General features: G+C 40.8%; 1 non-coding gene across 1 annotated transcript; it reads right to left on the minus strand.

The window, feature by feature from the left end:
• Positions 1-9,396: 9,396 nt before the first annotated feature.
• On the minus strand, positions 9,397-9,504 carry LOC130964197 (small nucleolar RNA R71). The gene has a single exon (XR_009080301.1). It is a non-coding gene; the product is annotated as a small nucleolar RNA R71 (small nucleolar RNA).
• Between the last annotated feature and the right edge of the window lie 12,127 nt (positions 9,505-21,631).

The raw sequence follows: 21,631 nt of genomic DNA on the forward strand, positions 1-21,631 counted from the left end.
AATTGTGATCAACAATAATGGCTCTTTGGCATGTGCATAAAAATTAACTCAGCACTTTCTTTCCACAACTCCGTTCAACTTAACCAGCAAGTGTACTGGGTCATCCAAGTAATACCTTACGTGAGCAAGGGTCGATCCCACAGAGATTGTTGGTATGAAGCAAGCTATGGTCACCTTGTAAATCTCAGTTAGGCAGGTTAAATGGTTATGGGTTTCGAAAATTAATAATAAATAGAAAATAAAAAGGGATAGAAATACTTATGTAAATCAATAGTGGAAATTTCAGATAGGTGTGTGGAGATGCTAGAATCCTTTCGAATCTCTACTTTCTTATTGCTTTCATCCAATCCTTCTTACTCCTTTCCATGGCAAGCTGTATGTAGGGCATCACCATCATCAATGGCTACTTTTAATCCTCTCGGGAAAATGGTCCTATGCGCTGTCACTGCACGGCTAATCGTCTGGAGGCATCACCCTTGTTGATAGCTACATCCCACCCTCTCAGTGAAAATGGTCCAAATGCTCTGTCACAGCACGGCTAATCATCTGTCAGTTCTCAATCAGGTTGGAGTAGAATCCCTTGATTCTTTTGCATTTGTCATCACGCCCAGCCTTTAGGAGTTTGAAGTTCGTCACAGTCATTCAATACCAGAATCCTACTCGGAATACCACAGACAAGGTTAGACTTTCCGGATTCCCGGGATCCTACTCGGAATACCACAGACAAGGTTAGACTTTCCGGATCCCCATGAATGCCGCCATCTATCTAGCTTATACCATGAAAATTTTGTTGGGGAATATAAAAGATATGCGCCCGGCCTAAGGTAGAACGGAAGTGGTTGTCAGTCACGCGCGTTCATAGGTGAGAATGATGATGAGTGTCACGGATCATCACATTCATCAAAGTGTTGTGCAACGTATATCTTGGAATAAGAATAAAAGAGAATTGAATAGAAAATAATAGTGATTGTATTGAAACTTGAGGTACAGCAGAGCTCCACACCCTTAATCTATGGTGTGCAGAAACTCCACCGTTGAAAATACATAAGTGAAAGGTTCAAGCATTGCCGAATGGCCAGCCCCTTGAATGATCAAAAGACCGAATGATCAAAGACTAAACAGTCAAAAGATTAAACTGTCAAAAGATTAAACTGTCAAAAGATGTCTAATACAATAGTAAATTATCCTATTTATACTAGACTAGCTACTAGGGTTTACATGAGTAAGTAATTGATGCATAAATCCACTTCCGGGGACCACTTGGTGTATGCTTGGGCTGAGCTTGATCTATCCACGAGCTGAGGCTTCTCTTGGAGTTGAACTCCAAGTTATAACGTGTTTTGGGCGTTCAACTCCGGATCATGACGTGTTTCTGGCGTTTAACTCCAGACAGCAGCATGTACTTGGCGTTCAACGCCAAGTTACGTCGTCAATTTCCGAATAAAGTATGGACTATTATATAATGCTGGAAAGCTCTGGATGTCTACTTTCCAACGCCGTTGAGAGCGCGCCATTTGGAGTTTTGTAGCTCGAGAAAATCCATTTTTAGTGCAAGAAGGTCAGATTCCAACAGCATCAGCAGTCCTTTTGTCAGCCTTTTTTCAGAGTTTTGCTCAAGTCCCTCAATTTCAGCCAGAAATTTTCTGAAATCACAGAAAAACACACAAACTCATAGTAAAGTCCAGAAATGTGAATTTAACATAAAAACTAATGAAAACATCCCTAAAAGTAGCTTGAACTTACTAAAAACTACCTAAAAACAATGCCAAAAAGCGTATAAATTATCCGCTCATCAGCAACATCAATCAAACATAATAAAAGCTTCAAAATAATCAAAATATAAAAGAGAGATTTAAATAGAAAAAGGAATATTGAACCTGGATCGAGAGTCACTCTAGAAAGAGAAATCCTAAATCCTAAGAGAGAGAGAGAGAAGAGAACCTCTCTCTCCAAAACTACATCTAAAACATGAAAAGTAAATTATGAGAGGCATGATTATGAATGGATGCATTTCCCCACTTTATAACCTCTGGTCTATGCTTTCTGGACTTGGATTTGGGCCAAAAAGGGGTTTAGAACTCGCTGGGGCGTGTTCTGTAATTTTCTGGTGCGTGGCCTCTGTCACGCGTCCGTGTGGGCACGCGGTCGCGTCATTCGGAGCTTTTCCTTGCCACGCGGTCGCGTCAGTCATGCGACTGCATCATGTGCGTTCTGCTTAAGGCACGCGGTCGCGTCAGTCATGCGGCCGCGTCGCTGCTGATTCGTGCTTGGCACGCGATCGCGTCGTCCATGCGATCGCGTGGATACCAGTTTCCTTAAAGCTCCGTTTTGCTTTCTCCTTTCCTTTTAGTATGTTTCATTTTTCATCCTTTAAGTCATTCTGCCTTAGAAAATCTGAAACTACTCAACACACTAATCACGGCATCGAATGGAAATAAAGGTAATTAAAATAATTAATTTTCGAAGCTTAGGAAACATGTTTTTCACAATATGACATAATAAGGAAGGGAAAGTAAAACCATGCAATTAATGTGAATAAGTAGGTGAGGGATTGTATAAATCACTCAAATTAAGCACAAAATATCTCATGAAATATGGGTTTGTCAACCTCCCCACACTTAAACACTAGCATGTCCTCATGCTAAATCCAAGGTAAATAATTAAAGTTAAAGTGATGGAATGCAATGTAACCTAAATTAAATGCAACTAAATGCAAAATGTTCCTACCTACTTGGTTAAAAATAAATAAGTTCTTCAAGACAAATATGAACTGCATTTCACCAATTCAAATCACAAAATACAATACAAATAACTTGCAAGAAGAAGATAGCTCATGAAAGTAGGGAACATAGAATTGAGCACTGAACCCTTGGTAGTGTATATCATTCTAACTTTCAAGTGTCTAGGGTCAATTCTCTCAATTCTCTACTAATCTTGCTTTCTATAGCTTGCTCTTCATCTAACAATCAACAAAAATTTAATGCACCAATACACAAATCAAGAGGTCTTTTAAGGGTTGTAATGGGGTTAGGGTCAAGGTAGGATTGTATTTGGCCAAGTGGACTAAAATTTGAATCCTTAATTAACTGAAACTTTCCCACCTAACTTAAACAATCCATGTAATCATAATACAACATCTAGCCATCCATTAACCATGTTTTCCACATATTCATGCATTCTAATTTTAAGTACAGTACATATGCATTGCCTTCACTACTTACTTTGGGGCATTTTGTCCCCTTTTTCTTATTTGCTCTTTTATATATATATATATATATATATATATATATATATATATATATTTTAATGCATATGATTAATTTATTGAATGCATGAACATGTCCTAAACATTTTTTTTTCACATTTTCAGAAAATTCTAATATACTCAATTCTCAAACCAGATGTTTCCAAACCCACTCTTCCCCACACTTAATTCATAAGCATTCTCACTAGTCTAAGCTAACCAAGGATTCAAATTAAGGACATTATTATTTTTCGCTTAGAGTTAATGATGTGCTAAAATAAAGAACAAATGGGTAAAATAGGCTCAAAATTGGTTTGCAATAGATAATGAAAAGGTTAAGGCCATATGGGTATGTAAGCTCAGTGAAAGAAGGCCTCAATCATATAAGTGTATGCATACATTAAACAATGGAAATATAGAATCAAGCAAGACAAAGATCACAATTTTAGAGAGAAAAACACACACCAAAAATAAAATATTGGTTGATAAAATGCAACCAATCGAATAGGCTCAAAATCTCACTGGTTTTGTGTGTTCAAGGTTTAAACCATGTTCCAAAATAATATTTCTTCAGGCAAGTGTAACATTAAATTTTATTCAAATTAGTAAAATGCTCTAAAAGGTTTCTTGAAAAAGAAAATATTACTTTAACCAAGTGGTAAAATATGCAAAGATCAAACAAATATGCAAATGCAACAACTAATCTACAAAGAAAATTTAAACATTGGTGTTTGAGACAAGAAAGTACTAACCCATGGAGATCGGTATCGACCTCCCCACACTTAAAGATTGCACCGTCCTCGGTGCATGCTGAGATGTGCAGGTGGACGGGTTGTTCCAACTGATGCTATTCTTCAAGATTTTGCAGATGGACTTGTTTGTCTCCCCATGTAAACTTTTTTCCGTTCCCTTCCTGGTGGCCATCCTGAAAGAAAAAAGGAAAGAAAAGTAACCCAAAAATAAAGATAGAAAATAAATGAAATATGGGTCGGGTAATGCCAAACGATAATGGTCTCATTTACATGGAAGCTTCAGCATGTACGTGAGAAAACAATAGAAGCCATGGCATGCCAGTGGTACAAAATTTGTAACATAGGGGAGGAGTGTGGGTAGTGGAAGTATCATAAAAGATTGGCATTGGCATCCAATTAATATCATTCCACAGTGTAATACAAGTTACCAAAATAAATTAAAGAAAAGAAGCAACAGTTGAATAAGAAAAATTTTTAACACCAATGGAAAAATAAAAATGTGCACAAAATTAAAATGTAATGAATGAAATATGCAAATAAATAAAAATAAAATAAAAAGAAAAAGAAAAATGAGAAGGGAAAGAAGGGAAGAGGAAGTAAATAAGAAAGGAGAAGAAAAATTAGGATTTGGAGGAGAGAAAGATAAGATATGTGGCAATTTTAGGGTGAGCTGTGCGGCGCATGCGACGCGGCCGTGGAAGGCACGCGTTCGCGTGGGTGCGCGTCAGGTAAGACGACACGATCGCGTCAGTCACGCGGTCGCGTGACCCGTGTTGCGCTGCTGGCGCGAGTGCAGCCTCGCGCTAGCACAACTCTCTGTTCAAATTAATTTATTTGCCAAAATTGGGGTGACGCGATCGCGTGAGTGAGTGTGCATCAGAAAATAATTGACGCGGCCGCGTCAGCAACGCGGTCGCGTGACAAGGATTGTGCTTCCAGCACCACTCTCGCACAATATGGCATTGTGCACCCTTTTACGTCGAAAATGCAGGGCACGCGGCCGCGTGGGGTACGCGGTCGCGTGGGAGGCCATACTTCCCATTCGACGCGGACGCGTCAGCGACGCGGTCGCGTGAGTCGATATGTGCCATTAGCACGCCTCCAACCACGCTCCTGCGTGACTCTCTGTTCACTTTTAATTTTCCTTTCTCTCCAAGCGACGTGGACGCGTCGCTAATGCGATCGCGTAGCGTAGCGAAATTTTTTTTTTATATGCATGAACAATGCAGAATGCAGTGATTAATATGAGTGCTATGCATGATTTCAGGTTTACTAAAGTAAAATGAAAAGGAAATAAAAATAAAAACAAATAATGATGAAATAAACTGAAAAAGAAACGACCATACCATGGTGGGTTGTCTCCCACCTAGCACTTTTAGTTAGAGTCCTTAAGTTGGACATTGGAGGAGCTTCCGGTTAGGGTGGCTTATGTTTAAATTCGTCCAAAAATCTCCACCAGTGCTTGGAATGCCAATAGCCTCCAGGGTACCAAACTAGGCATGTGAAGCTTCTGAGCAGCTTCAAACAGATTTTTAGGTTCTCGGGGTGATAAATGTCAGAATAAACTCCAGGATTCCAAGCCTTGCTTTTAAATCCGCCTCCGTCTTGATCTACTTGTTTCCATCCGGGCGGTTTAAAGAGTAGAATCTCACCATGGTAACCAAACGTTCTTCGTGATCCATGCAATTGAGCACGATACCAATCCGTGTACTTCTAGGTGAAGCGTGGAACTTTATTGAACCTTGTGCACTGATGAGCGGATAATTTGTATGCTTTTTGGCATTGTTTTTAGTATGTTTTTAGTATGATTTAGTTAGTTTTTAGTATATTTTTATTAGTTTTTAGTTAAAATTCACTTTTCTGGACTTTACTATGAGTTTGTGTGTTTTTCTGTGATTTCAGGTATTTTCTGGCTGAAATTGAGGGACCTGAGCAAAAATCTGATTCAGAGACTGAAAAGGACTGCAGATGTTGTTGGATTCTGACCTCCCTGCACTCGAAGTGGATTTTCTGGAGCTACAGAAACCCAATCGGCGCGCTCTCAACGGCATTGGAAAGTAGACATCCTGGGCTTTCCAGCAATATATGATAGTCCACACTTTTCCCAAGATTTGATGGCCCAAACCGGCGTTCAAAGTCACCCTCAAAATTTCCAGCGTTAAACGCCGGAACTGGCACAAGAATGGGAGTTAAACGCCCAAACTGGCACCAAAGCTGGCGTTTAACTCCAAGGGAAGTCTCTACACGAAAATTCTTCAATGCTCAGCCCAAGCACACACCAAGTGGGCCCGGAAGTGGATTTTTATGTCATTTACTCATCTCTGTAGACCTTAGGCTACTAGTTCTCTATAAGTAGGACCTTTTACTATTGTATTTTCATCTTTCAATCTTAGAATCTTTTGATCATGTTTTGATGATTGAACCCTCTTTGGGAGGCTGGCCTCACGGCCATGCCTAGACCTTGTTCTTATGTATTTTCAACGGTGGAGTTTCTACACACCATAGATTAAGGTGTGGAGCTCTGCTGTACCTCGAGTATTAATGCAATTACTATTGTTCTTCTATTCAATTCAGCTTGTTCTTGTTCCAAGATATCACTTGTTCTTCAACTTGATGAATGTGATGATCCGTGACACTCATCATCATTCTCACCTATGAACGTGTGACCGACAACCACCTCCGTTCTACCTTAGATTGGGTGAATATCTCTTGGATTCCCGATACACGATGCATGGTTGATCGCCTGACAACCGAACGCTCGCCTGACAACCGAGCCAGCCATTCCGTGAGATCAGAGTCTTCGTGTTATAGGCAAGAACTGATGGCGGCATTCAAGAGAATCCGGAAGGTCTAACCTTGTCTGTGGTATTCTGAGTAGGATTCAATGATTGAATGACTGTGACGTGCTTCAAACTCCTGAGGGCGGGGCGTTAGTGACAGACGCAAAAGAATCACTGGATTCTATTCCGGCCTGATTGAGAACCGACAGATGGATAGCCGTGCCGTGACAGGGTGCGTTGAACATTTCCACTGAAAGGATGGGAGGTAGCCACTGACAACGGTGAAACCCTTGCATAAGCTTGCCATGGAAAGGAGTAAGAAGGATTGGATGAAGGCAGTAGGAAAGCAGAGAGACAGAAGGGACAAAGCATCTCCATTCGCTTATCTGAAGTTCTTACCAATGAATTACATAAGTACCTCTATCTTTATCTTTATGTTTTATTCATCATCTATACCCATTTGAGTCTTCCTGACTAAGATTTACAAGGTGACCATAGCTTGCTTCATACCAACAATCTCCGTGGGATCGACCCTTACTCGCGTAAGGTTTATTACTTGGACGACCCAGTGCACTTGCTGGTTAGTTGTGCGGAGTTGTGATAAAGAGTTGAGATTGCAATGAGCGTACCATGTTGATGGCGCCATTGATGATCACAATTTCGTGCACCAAGTTTTTGGCGCCGTTGCCGGGGATTGTTTCGTGTATGGACAACTGACGGTTCATCTTGTTGCCTAGATTAGGTATTTTTCAGAATTCTTAAGAATGAGTTCTAGAGTTTCATGATGATCTGTTGAAGTCTGGCTGGCTGTGAAGCCATGTCTAATCTTATTGGACCGAGGTTTCAACTGATCATCACAAGAGCTTGAAGATTTCTATCAATCTTGCTATTGGAGCAATGATCTGCTAAGGCTTGGCTGGCCATTGGCCATGTCTAGTGTTTTGGACCGAAGCTTTCTTTGAAAGCTTGGCTGGCTGTGAAGCCATGTCTAATTCCTAGACCGGAGTCTTAGACTAGCATTGCAATGATTCCTGGAATCCAAATTAAGAATTCTGAAACCTTTATTTTCTATTTCCATATAATTTTCGAAAAATCCAAAAAAAAATTTCAAAATCATAAAAACCAAAAATATTTTATGTTTCTTGTTTGAGTCTAGTGTCTAATTTTAAGTTTGGTGTCTTGCATGCATTGTTTGTTTGATCTTGGTTCTATTTTCAAGTCAATAGTACAGGGAACTGAAGATTCAGAACATGCAGCAGAGGAATTACACAGAAAAAGCTGGGCGTTCAAAACGCCCAGTGAAGAAGGACAGACTGGCGTTTAAACGCCAGCCAGGGTGCCTGGTTGGGCGTTTAACGCCCAAAAAGGTAGTGCATTGGGCGTTAAACGCCAGAATGTGCACCATTCTGGGCGTTTAACGCCAGGATGGCACAGGGGGGAGGATTTTGTTTTCAAATCAATTTTTTCCAAGTTTTCAAAGTTTTTCAAAATCAAATCTTTTTCAAATCATATCTTTTCAATCAAATCTTTTTCAAAATCAATTTCTTTCCTTTTTCAAAGATACTTGCTATCAATTAATGATTTGATTCAACATTTCAAGTATGCTACCTTTTCTGTTGAGAAAGGTTTAATGTTTGAATCATATCTTTTCTTGATAGCCAAGTTATTAATTTTTAAAAATCTTTTTAAATTGTTTTTCAAGTCATATCTTTTCAATCATATCTTTTTAATCACATCTTTTCCAAAAATAGTTTTCAATCATATCTTTTTAAATTCTAATTTCAAAATGTTTTTCAAAAATTACTTGATTTCTTTCCCACTCCTGGTTTTCGAAAATCAATTAAAGTTTTTCAAAATGTTTTCAAAATCTTTTACTTAATTTTCGAAAATTTCTTCCTCTCTTCTCACATCCTTCTATTTATGGAGTACCACTCCTTCTCAATGCACAATTTGAACTCTATCTGATTAAGTTCGAATTCTTCTACCTCTTCCTTCTAATTTTCTTCTTCTCTGACACCTCAAGGAATCTCTATATTGTGACATAGAGGATTCCACATTTTCTTGTTCTCTTCTCTTTCATATGAGCAGGAACAAGGACAAAAGCATTCTTGTTGAAGCTGACCCTGAACCTGAAAGGACCTTGAAGCGAAAGCTAAGAGAAGCTAAGGCACAACTCTCTGTAGAGGACCTAACAGAAATCTTCAAAGAAGAAGACATGGCAGCCGAAAACAACAACAATGCAACCAATGCAAGGAAGGTGCTGGGTGACTTTACTGCACCTACTCCCGACTTCTATGGGTGAAGCATCTCTATCCCTGCCATTGGAGCAAACAACTTTGAGCTTAAGCCTTAATTAGTTTCTCTAATGCAACAGAATTGCAAGTTCCATGGACTTCCATTGGAAGATCCTCATCAGTTCTTAGCTGAATTCTTGCAAATTTGTGACACTGTCAAGACTAATGGGGTTGACCCTGAGGTCTACAGACTTATGCTATTCCCTTTTGCTGTAAGAGACAGAGCTAGGACATGGTTGGACTCACAACCTAAAGAAAGCCTGGACTCATGGGAAAAGCTAGTCAATGCCTTCTTGGCTAAGTTCTTTCCACCTCAAAAATTGAGTAAGCTTAGAGTGGAATTCCAAACCTTCAGACAGAAGGATGGAGAATCCCTCTATGAAGCTTGGGAAAGATACAAACAATTGATCAAAAAATGTCCTTCTGACATGCTTTCTGAATGGAGCATCATAGGTATTTTCTATGATGGTCTCTCTGAACTATCCAAGATGTCTTTGGATAGCTCTGCTGGAGGATCTCTTCATCTGAAGAAGACGCCTACAGAAGCTCAAGAACTAATTGAAATGGTTGCAAATAACCAATTCATGTACACTTCTGAAAGGAATCCTGTGAACAATGGGACAAGTCAGAAGAAAGGAGTTCTTGAGATTGATACTCTGAATGCCATTCTGGCTCAGAACAAGATATTGACTCAACAAGTCAATTTGATTTCTCAAAGCTTGTCTGGAATGCAAAATGCACCAAGCAGTACTAAGGATGCTTCATCTGAAGAAGAAGCTTATGATCCTGAGAACCCTTCAATGGAAGAGGTGAATTACATGGGAGAACCCTATGGAAACACCTATAATTCTTCATGGAGAAATCATCCAAATCTCTCATGGAAGGATCAACAGAGACCTCAACAAGGTTTCAACAACAATAATGGTGGAAGAAACAGGTTTAGCAATGGCAAGCCTTTTCCATCATCTTCTCAACAATAGACAGAGAATTCTAAGCAGAACCACTCTGACTTAGCAACCATGGTCTCTGATCTAATCAAAACCACTCAAAGTTTCATGACTGAAACAAGGTCCTCCATTAGGAATTTGGAGGCACAAGTGGGACAGTTGAGCAAGAAAGTTACTGAACTCCCTCCTAGTACTCTCCCAAGCAATACAGAAGAAAATCCAAAAGGAGAGTGCAAGGCCATCAACATGGCCGAATTTGGAGAGGAAGGAGAGGCAGTGAACGCCACTGAGGAAGACCTCAGTGGACGTCCACTGGCCTCCACTAAGTTTCCCAATGAGGAACCATGGGAATCTGAGGCTCAAAATGAGACCATAGAGATTCCATTGGACTTGCTTCTGCCTTTCATGAGCTCTGATGAGTATTCCTCCTCTGAAGAGGATGAGTATGTCACTAAAGAGCAAGTTGCTAAATACCTTGGAGCAACCATGAAGCTAAATGACAAGTTATTTGGAAATGAGACTTGGGAGGATGAACCCCCTTTGCTCACCAAAGAATTGGATGACTTGTCTAGGCAGAAATTACCTCAAAAGAGGTAGGACCCTGGGAAGTTCTCCATACCTTGTACCATAGGCACCATGACCTTCAAGAAGGCTCTGTGTGACTTAGGGTCAAGTGTAAACCTCATGCATCTCTCTGTAATGGAGAAGCTAGGGATCTTTGAGGTGCAAGCTGCAAGAATCTCACTAGAGATGGCAGACAATTCAAGAAAACAAGCTTATGGACTTGTAGAGGATGTTCTGGTGAAAATTGAAGACCATTACATCCCTACTGATTTCATAGTCCTAGAGACTAGGAAATGCATGGATGAATCCATCATCCTTGGCAGACCCTTCCTAGCCACAGCTAAGGCTGTGATTGATGTTGATGGAGGTGAACTGATCATTCAAGTGAATGAAGAATCCTTTGTGTTTAAGGCTCAAGGATATCCCTCTGTCACCATGGAGAGGAAGCATGAAGAGCTTCTCTCAAAGCAGAGTCAAACAGAGCCCCCACAGTCAAACTCTAAGTTTGGTGTTGGGAGGCCACAACCAAACTCTAAGTTTGGTGTTGAACCCCCACATTCAAACTCTAAGTTGGGTGTTGGGAGGTTCCAACATTGCTCTGAGCATTTGTGAGGCTCCATGAGAGCCCTCTGTCAAGCTACTGACATTAAAGAAGCGCTTGTTGGGAGGCAACCCAATGTTATATTTTATCTATTTTCCTTTGTTATTTTATGTTTTCTGTAGGTTGATGATCATGAGAAGTCACAAAATCAATTGAAAAAGCAAAAACAGAATGAAAAACAGGAAGAAAAACAGCACACCCTGGAGGAAGAACCTACTGGCGTTTAAACGCCAGTAAGGCTAGCAGATGGGCGTTTAACGCCCAGTCTGGCACCATTCTGGGCGTTTAACGCCAGAAAGGGGCACCAGACTGGCGTTAAACGCCAGGAAAGGGCAAGAACCTGGCGTTAAACGCCAGAAATGGGCACCAGCCTGGCGTTTAACGCTAGAATTGGCTCAAAACATATTTTTGCATGCCATTTGGTGCAGGGATGACTTTTTCTTGACACCTCAGGATTTGTGGACCCCACAGGATCCCCACCAACCCCACTACCCTCTTTCTTCTTCACCCATTCACCAATCACCTCAATACCTCTTCCCCAAAAACCCTTCACCTATCAAATCCCATCTTCTCTTCACCACTCACATCCATCCTTCATAAAACCCCACCTACCTTACCATTCAAATTCAAACCACTTTCCCTCCCAAACCCACCCATAATGGCCGAACCCTACCCCTCCCTTCACCCCTATATAAACCCATCTTCACTCCTTCATTTTCACACACCCTAAACACTACTTCTTCCCCCTTTTGGCCGAACCACACAACCTCCTCCATCTCCTCTATTTTCTTCTTCTTCTCCTCTATTCTTTCTTCTTTTGCTCGAGGACGAGCAAACCGTTTAAGTTTGGTGTGGTAAAAGCGTTGCTTTTCATTTTTCCATAACCATTTATGGCATCCAAGGCCGGAGAAACCTCTAGAAAGAGGAAAGGGAAGGCAAAAGCTTCCACCTCCGAGTCATGAGAGATGGAGAGATTCATCTCAAGGGTGCATCAAGACCACTTCTATGAAGTTGTGGCCTTGAAGAAGGTGATCCCCGAAGTCCCCTTTTCACTCAAAAAGGGTGAATATCCGGAGATCCGACATGAGATCCGAAGAAGAGTTTGGGAAGTTCTTACCAACCCCATTCAACAAGTCGGAATCTTAATGGTTCAAGAGTTCTATGCCAATGCATGGATCACCAAGAACCATGATCAAAGTGTGAACCCGGATCCAAAGAATTGGCTTACAATGGTTCGGGGGAAATACTTAGATTTTAGTCCGGAAAATGTGAGGTTGGCATTCAACTTGCCCATGATGCAAGGAGATGAACATCCTTACACAAGAAGGGTCAACTTTGATCAAAGGTTGGACCAAGTCCTCACTGACATTTGTGAAGAGGGCGCCCAATGGAAGAGAGATTCAAGAGGAAAGCCGGTTCAACTAAGAAGGCATGACCTCAAACCCATGGCTAGAGGATGGTTGGAGTTTATCCAATGCTCAATCATTCCCACTAGCAACCGGTCCGAAGTTACTCTAGACCGGGCCATCATGATTCATAGCATCATGATTGGAGAAGAAGTAGAAGTTCATGAGGTTATAGCCCAAGAACTCTATAAGGTGGCGGACAAGTCCTCTACCTTGGCAAGGTTAGCCTTTCCTCATCTCATTTGTCACCTCTGTTATTTAGTAGGAGTTGACATAGAAGGAGACACCCTCATTGATGAGGACAAGCCCATCACTAAGAAAAGGATGGAGCAAACAAGAGACCCCTCTCATCATGAGATCCCTGAGATGCCTCAAGGGATGCACTTTCCTCCACAAGACTATTGGGAGCAAATTAACACCTCCCTAGGAGAATTGAGTTCCAACATGGGACAACTAAGGGTGGAGCACCAAGAACATTCCATCCTCCTCCATGAAATTAGAGAAGATCAAAGAATCATGAGAGAGGAGCAACAAAGACAAGGAAGAGACATTGAGGAGCTCAGCACTCCATAAGACCTTCAAGAGGAAGAACAAGCCGCCATCACTAAGGTGGACCCGTTCTTTAATCTCCTTGTTCTTTATTTTCCTGTTTTTCGAAATTTTCATGCTTATGTTTGTCTATGTTTGTGTCTTATGATCATTAGTGTCTTAGTGTCTATGCCTTAAAGTTATGAATGTCCTATGAATCCATCACCTTTCTTAAATAAACAATGTTCTTAATTGAAAAGGAGAAGAATTGCATGAATTTTGAATTTTATAACAGATTAAGTATTTTGATGTGGTGGCAACACTTTTGTTTTCTGAATGTATGCTTAAACAGTGCATATGTCTTTTGAATTTGTGGTTCATGAATGTTGACTCTTGAAAGAATGATGAAAAAGGAGACATGTTACTGAGGATCTGAAAAATAAAAATGATTCTTGAAGCAAGAAAAAGCAGAGAATACAAAAAAAAGGAGAAAAACGAAAAAAAAGGAGAAAGAGAAAGAAATAAAGTTGTGATCCAAGGCAAAAAGAGTGTGCTTAAGAACCCTGGACACCTCTAATTGGGGACTCTAGCAAAGCTGAGTCACAATCTGAAAAGGTTCACCCAATTATGTGTCTGTGGCATGTATGTATCCGGTGGTAATACTGGAAGACAGAGTGCTTTGGGCCACGGCCAAGACTCATAAAGTAGCTGTGTTCAAGAATTATCATACTTAACTAGGAGAATCAATAACACTATCTGGATTCTGAGTTCCTAAAGAAGCCAATCATTCTGAATCTCAAAGGATAGAGTGAGATGCCAAAACTGTTCAGAGGCAAAAAGCTAAAAGCCCCGCTCATCTAATTAATACTGATCTTCATAGATGTTTTGGAATTCATTGCATATTCTCTTCTTTTTATCTTATTTGATTTTCAGTTGCTTGGGGACAAGCAACAATTTAAGTTTGGTGTTGTGATGAGCAGATAATTTGTACGCTTTTTGGCATTGTTTTTAGTATATTTTTAGTATGATTTAGTTAGTTTTTAGTATATTTTTATTAGTTTTTAGTTAAAATTTACTTTTCTGGACTTTACTATGAGTTTATGTGTTTTTCTGTGATTTCAGGTATTTTCTGGCTGAAATTGAGGGACCTGAGCAAAAATCTGATTCAGAGACTGAAAAGGACTGCAGATGTTGTTGGATTCTGACCTCCCTACATTCGAAGTAGATTTTCTGGAGCTACAGATGCCCAATTGGCACGCTCTTAAGGGCGTTGGAAAGTAGACATCCTGGGCTTTCCAGCAATATATGATAGTCCACACATTGACCAAGATTTGATGGCCCAAACCGGCGTTCAAAGTCACCCTCAGAATTTCCAGCGTTAAACGCCAGAACTGGCACAAGAATGGGAGTTAAACGCCCAAACTGGCACCAAAGCTGGCGTTTAACTCCAAGGGAAGTCTCTACACGAAAATGCTTCAATGCTCAGCCCAAGCACACACCAAGTGGGCCCGGAAGTGGATTTTTATGTCATTTACTCATCTCTGTAGACCTTAGGCTACTAGTTCTCTATAAGTAGGACCTTTTACTATTGTATTTTCATCTTTCAATCTTAGAATCTTTTGATCATGTTTTGATGATTGAACCCTCTTTGGGAGGCTGGCCTCACGGCCATGCCTAGACCTTGTTCTTATGTATTTTCAACGGTGGAGTTTCTACACACCATAGATTAAGGTGTGGAGCTCTGCTGTACCTCGAGTATTAATGCAATTACTATTGTTCTTCTATTCAATTCAGCTTGTTCTTGTTCCAAGATATCACTTGTTCTTCAACTTGATGAATGTGATGATCCGTGACACTCATCATCATTCTCACCTATGAACGTGTGACCGACAACCACCTCCGTTCTACCTTAGATTGGGTGAATATCTCTTGGATTCCCGATACACGATGCATGGTTGATCGCCTGACAACCGAGCGCTCGCCTGACAACCGAGCCAGCCATTCCGTGAGATCAGAGTCTTCGTGGTATAGGCAAGAACTGATGGCGGCATTCAAGAGAATCTGGAAGGTCTAACCTTGTCTGTGGTATTCTGAGTAGGATTCAATGATTGAATGACTGTGACGTGCTTCAAACTCCTGAGGGCGGGGCGTTAGTGACAGACGCAAAAGAATCACTGGATTCTATTCCAGCCTGATTGAGAACCGACAGATGGATAGTCATGCCGTGACAGGGTGCGTTGAACATTTCCACTGAGAGGATGGGAGGTAGTCACTGACAACGGTGAAACCCTTGCATAAGCTTGCCATGGAAAGGAGTAAGAAGGATTAGATGAAGGCAGTAGGAAAGCAGAGAGACGGAAGGGACAAAGCATCTCCATTCGCTTATCTGAAGTTCTTACCAATGAATTACATAAGTACCTCTATCTTTATCTTTATGTTTTATTCATCATCTATACCCATTTGAGTCTGCCTGACTAAGATTTACAAGGTGACCATAGCTTGCTTCATACCAACAATCTCCGTGGGATCAACCCTTACTCGCGTAAGGTTTATTACTTGGACGACCCAGTGCACTTGCTGGTTAGTTGTGCGGAGTTGTGATAAAGAGTTGAGATTGCAATGAGCGTACCATGTTAATGGCGCCATTGATGATCACAATTTCGTGCACCATGCACCAGCTCTGAGTACGAGCCATTTCCCTCTTACTCTTAAAGCCGTAGAGAGCTCTAAGCTGGCCATCTATTTCAAGTAAACCATATTCAAGTGAATAAGTAAAGTCATAAGTTAAGGATTGTACCCACTTGAAGCTTGTATTAGGTGGTAGTGGCCTTGGGATAGGTGTTTCTGGTGGTTCTGTAAGTTTTACCCCCTTATGCTCTTCTGTGAATTCCTCCACATCCTTGCAAGAATCCTCAATTGTATCTGTGTCCGAGTCAAATTCTTCTGTGTCTTCCTCATCACTCGAGTCATAGATTGGAGGTTGAGAGAAATCTACCTCTGCATCATTTTCGTATTCACTTGGAGAAGATTCTTCTGTCTCAAGAAATTAACTTGCAGATGCAAGTTCATCACTGAGAGAACAGGACTCGTGATCATCATCATCTAGAAAAATTTCTTCTTGGATTACTCCGTCTGATTCTTCGTAAACGACTTGCCTTGGAGATTGTACGGTATCCTCCTTAGCATCAACTGTGGCATCTTGGACGGAGTTTTCCTCAATTCTGGATTCCCAAGGAAGTGCAGCATCGCCTAGATCTTCAACCAACTCTTCTTCTTGAACAATGACAGCTTCTTCTAATTGTTCTAGTACAAATTCATTCTCTTCCTTGTCCACTGGAGTCTCTAGTATTTCTTTCATGCTACGCTCTTCATCGCGTTGTCCACATGGAGCTGTGGTTGATCCTTGTATATTTGAGCGTTTAGTGGCCCATTGGATTAGTGCGTGCTCCAGTTGTTGAATGGTTGTTTGAAATTTAGTTATTGTTTCTTTTAGGCGATCCTCTGCTTCGCGGTTTGCTGGATTTAGACATGATACATAGGGAAGTAGTGATGACTGGGAACGATTGGATTGGTATTGGGGTAAGGAAGGATCATATGATGGCGAATGGTGAAGAGAAGCTTGTGAGTGTGGTGGTTCGAGGTTATGTTGAAAGGACGGTTCGTATGCACGGGGTGGGGCTTGTTGGTAGTTACAAGGTTGTCCACCATGTCTTTCAGCTGGGTATGCACGGTAGAATGGTCTTTGTCCAGGATATCTCGGAGGGTGTTGCTGCCAAAAGGGTTGATTAGATCCTCTTGGTTCCATCCATCCTTGATTGGTCTGACCTTGATGCACATTCCTGCTATAACTTCTATTTCCTTTAACAATATTAGAACCAAACTCAAAGCGAGAGGGGTGAGAGTTCATAGTAGCAAATAAAGATAAAAAGGAAAAACGAAAATAAATAAACAAGCAAAAGAAAAATATTTACAATAACCAATAATAAGGCACATGTTAGCAGTTCCCCGGCAACGGCGCCATTTTGATGAGAGGACTTTTGCGTGGTCTAGAAATTTGCGGATAAATCCTCGTTGCAAGTATAGTTTCTAAACCTTCAAAAGTCCTTTCATACAAACGTTTTGGGGGTCACAAGTAACAAACCCCTTTAAAAATTGTTAACCGAGTATTCAAACCTCGGGTCGTCTTCTCAAGGAACTGCGAGGAAGTATGTTCTTATTATTGGTTATAAAGGTTGTAATCGGGGTTAGAAGGTGAGAAGCAAGTAATTTAAATAAGGAGTGAATTAAATGGCAATTAAAAATAAATAATAACTGTAAAACAACTCTTGGCAAGATAATGGAATTTAGAGGTCTAACTTAGTTATCTCTCTCAACTATAATAAAAGTTGAATCTAAACTCCACTTGGTCAACCTTTACCAAGGCAAAGGAAAGTCAAGGGACTAATTAAATTGACCTTTGAATCCTAATTATTTCCTAAGAAAAGGTTGGGATTATTCAGGTTCAGCTCAATTAGCAAGATAACGATTATTAATTACGTTGAGTTTAATAACTGTTGAGTAACTAAATTCTTAATCAGAACCAAAAAGGGGAAAAAGTAAAATTGCTAGAGTGAAAATATCCTCAGATGGGAAGCATCAATAACATAAATCAAAGAGATCAATAGTAAACTGAAATACCTCAAATATCATTAAATAAAAATGTCATCAACAGCCAATTGGGCAACATCAATCAAACATAATAAAAGCTTCAGAATAATCAAAATATAAAAGAGAGATTTAAATAGAAAAAGGAATATTAAACCTGGATCGAGAGTCACTCTAGAAAGAGAAGTCCTAAATCCTAAGAGAGAGAGAGAGAAGAGAACCTCTCTCTCCAAAACTACATCTAAAACATGAAAAGTAAATTATGAGAGGCATGATTATGAATGGATGCGTTCCCTCACTTGATAACCTCTGGTCTATGCTTTCTGGACTTGGATTTGGGCCAAAAAGGGGTTTAGAACTCGCTGGGGCGTGTTCTGTAATTTTCTGGTGCGTGGCCTCTGTCACGCGTCTACGTGGGTCACGCGGTCGCGTCATTCGGAGCTTTTCCTTGCCACGCAGTCGTGTCAGTCATGCAACCATGTCGTGTGCGTTCTGCTTAAGGCACGCGGTCGCGTCAGTCATGCGGCCGCGTCGCTGCTGATTCGTGCTTGGCACGCGATCGCGTCGTCCATGCGATCGCGTGGATACCAGTTTCCTTAAAGCTCCGTTTTGCTTTCTCCTTTCCTTTTAGTATGTTTCCTTTTTCATCCTTTAAGTCATTCTACCTTAGAAAATCTGAAACTACTCAACACACTAATCACGGCATCGAATGAAAATAAAGGTAATTAAAATAATTAATTTTCAAAGCTTAGGAAACATGTTTTTCACAATATGACATAATAAGGAAGGGAAAGTAAAACCATGCAATTAATGTGAATAAGTAGGTGAGGGATTGTATAAATCACTCAAATTAAGCACAAAATATCTCATGAAATATGGGTTTATCACTCAGCGGGCTGGAGTTTCATGGCTTCCAGATGATGAGTCACCACCCACAGTCCACGGAAAAGAGCGAGTTATTCCGTGGGGGACTTGGGTGAGCTTCTGCAGTTGCAACTCCTAGGCCATATTCCTCTTCAGCAGCAGCACCTGGACCACCAGTAGCACCACCAACAGCACCACCACCATCAGCACCCCAGCCGACGTACCGACTTGTGCAGCATCTCATTGGATTCATGGAGTAGAGTGAACATCGCAACAAATGATGTTATCAACGCGTGACTCAGATGCTCGCATCACTAGGCGTCAAAATGCCCTCTGGTTCCGTCACTTTTTCTAAGGAGGAGCAGAAGGAGCAGGAGGAATAGGCTCAACAGGCTCAGCTGCCAGAGGCATCGACACAGACTCAGGTTCCCACAGGGACACAGTAGACCTCTGGGGAGCCACAGCCTTAGCCTCAACCAGATGCGGACGTCGACCCTCTCACCCAATCTCAGTCATAGCATCAAGGATGATGATTTATTCTAAGTGTGGGGAGGTCGCCGTCGTCGTCGGCGGCGGGATTTTCTATCTTGGGTGACTGATAGGCAAAATTGTGATTTACTCTTTTTCATAACTTGAACAATTCTTAGCAATGGCTCCAAAAGCTTGGTGCACACTACTATGGTTCACTCACATTCTTCACAACTCCGTTCAACTAACCAGCAATTGCACTGGGTCATCCAAGTAATAAACCTTACGTGAGTAAGGGTCGATCCCACGGAGATTGTTGGTATGAAGCAAGCTATGGTCATCTTGTAAATCTCAGTCAGGCCGATTCAAATGATTATAATGGTTTTCAAAAATTATAATAAATTAAGCATAAAATAAAGATAGAAATACTTATGTAAATCATTGGTGGAAATTTCAGATAAGTGTATGGAGATGCTTTGTTCCTTCTGAATCTCTGCTTTCCTATTACTTTCATCCAATCCTTCTTACTCCTTTCCATGGCAAGCTGTATGTAGGGCATCACCATTGTCAATGGCTACTTCCCATCCTCTCAGTGAAAATGGTCCAAATGCTCTTGTCACAGCACGGCTAATCATCTGTCGGTTCTCGATCATGTCGGAATAGAATCCATTGATTCTTTTGCATCTGTCACTACGCCCAACAATCGCAAGTTTGAAGCTCGTCACAGTCATTCAATCCCTGAATCCTACTCAGAATACCACAGACAAGGTTTAGACTTTTCGGATTCTCAAGAATGGCCGCCAATAATTCTAGCTTATACCACGAAGACTCTGATTAAGGAATCCAAGAGATACCCGCTCGGTCTAAGGTAAAACGGAAGCGGTTGTCAAGCACGCGTTCATAAGAATAGATGATGATGATTGTCACGGACCATCACATCCATCAGGTTGAAGTGCAGCGAATATCTTAGAGTAAGAATTATCATGAATTGAATATAAAACAGTAGTACTTTGCATTAAAACTCGAGGTACAGCAGAGCTCTACACCTTAATCTATGGTGTGTAGAAACTCCACCGTTGAAAATACATAAGTGATGGTTCAGGCATGGCCGAATGACCAGCCCCCCTGAAGATCTAAAATCGCATACACTGACTAAAGATCAATCCAAAGTCGTGTAATACAATAGTAAAATATCCTATTTATACTAGACTAGTTACTAGGGTTTACAAAAATAAGTCTAAATGCAGAAATCCACTTCCGGGGCCCACTTTGGTGTGTGCTTGGGCTAAGCTTGAGCTTTACACGTGCAGAGACTTCTCATGGAGTTAAATGCCAAGTTGTAACGTGTTTTTGACATTTAACTCTGGTTTGTGACGTGTTTCTGGCGTTTTACTCCCGAATGCAGCATGGAACTAGCGTTGAACGCCATTTTGCATCATCTAAACTCAAAAAAAGTATGAACTATTATATATTGCTGGAAATCTCTGGATGTCTACTTTCCAACGCCATTGAGAGCGCGCAATTTGAAGTTCTGTAGCTCCAGAAAATTCATCTCGAGTGCAGGGAGGTCAGAATCCAACAACATCAGCACTCCTTTTTCAACCTGAATTAGATTTTTGCTCAGGTCCCTCAATTTTAGCCAGAAAATACCTGAAATCACAGAAGAACACACAAACTCATACTAAAGTCTAGAAATATGAATTTTTCATAAAAACTAATGAAAACATCCCTAAAAGTAGCTAGATCCTACTAGAAACTACCTAAAAACAATGCCAAAACCCGTATAAATTATCCGCTCATCACAACACCAAACTTAATTTGTTGCTTGTCCCCAAGCAACTGAAAATCAATTAGGATAAAAAGAAGATAATATACAATAAATCTCAAAACATCAATGAATATTAGTTCTAACTAGATGAGCGGGACTTGTAGCTTTTTGCTTTTGAACAGTTTTGGCATCTCACTTTATCCTTTGAAGTTTAGAATGATTGGCATCTATAGGAACTCAGAGTTCAGATAGTGTTATTGATTCTCCTAGTTAAGTATGTTGATTCTTGAACACAGCTACTTTTATGAGTCTTGGTCGTGGCCCTAAGCACTTTGTTTTCTAGTATTACCACCGGATACATAAATGCCACAGACACATGACTGGGTGAACCTTTTCAGATTGTGACTCAGCTTTGCTAAAGTCCCCAGTTAGAGGTGTCCAGAGCTCTTAAGCACACTCTTTTTGCTTTGGATCACGACTTTAACCACTCAGTCTCAAGCTTTTCACTTGGACCTGCATGCCACAAGCACATGGTTAGGGACAGCTTGATTTAGCCGCTTAGGCCTGGATTTTATTTTCTTGGGCCCTCCTATCCATTGGTGCTCAAAGCCTTGGATCCTTTTTACCCTTGCCTTTTGGTTTTAAGGGCTATTAGCTTTTTCTGCTTGCTTTTTCTTTTTCTTTTATATTTTATATTTTTTTTGCCACTTCTTTTTTTTCGCAAGCTTTGTTCTTCACTACTTTTTCTTGCTTCAAGAATTAATTTTATGA

This window comes from Arachis stenosperma, chromosome 2 (genome assembly GCF_014773155.1).
Source record: "Arachis stenosperma cultivar V10309 chromosome 2, arast.V10309.gnm1.PFL2, whole genome shotgun sequence".
In the NCBI taxonomy this organism is placed as follows: Eukaryota; Viridiplantae; Streptophyta; class Magnoliopsida; order Fabales; family Fabaceae; genus Arachis; species Arachis stenosperma.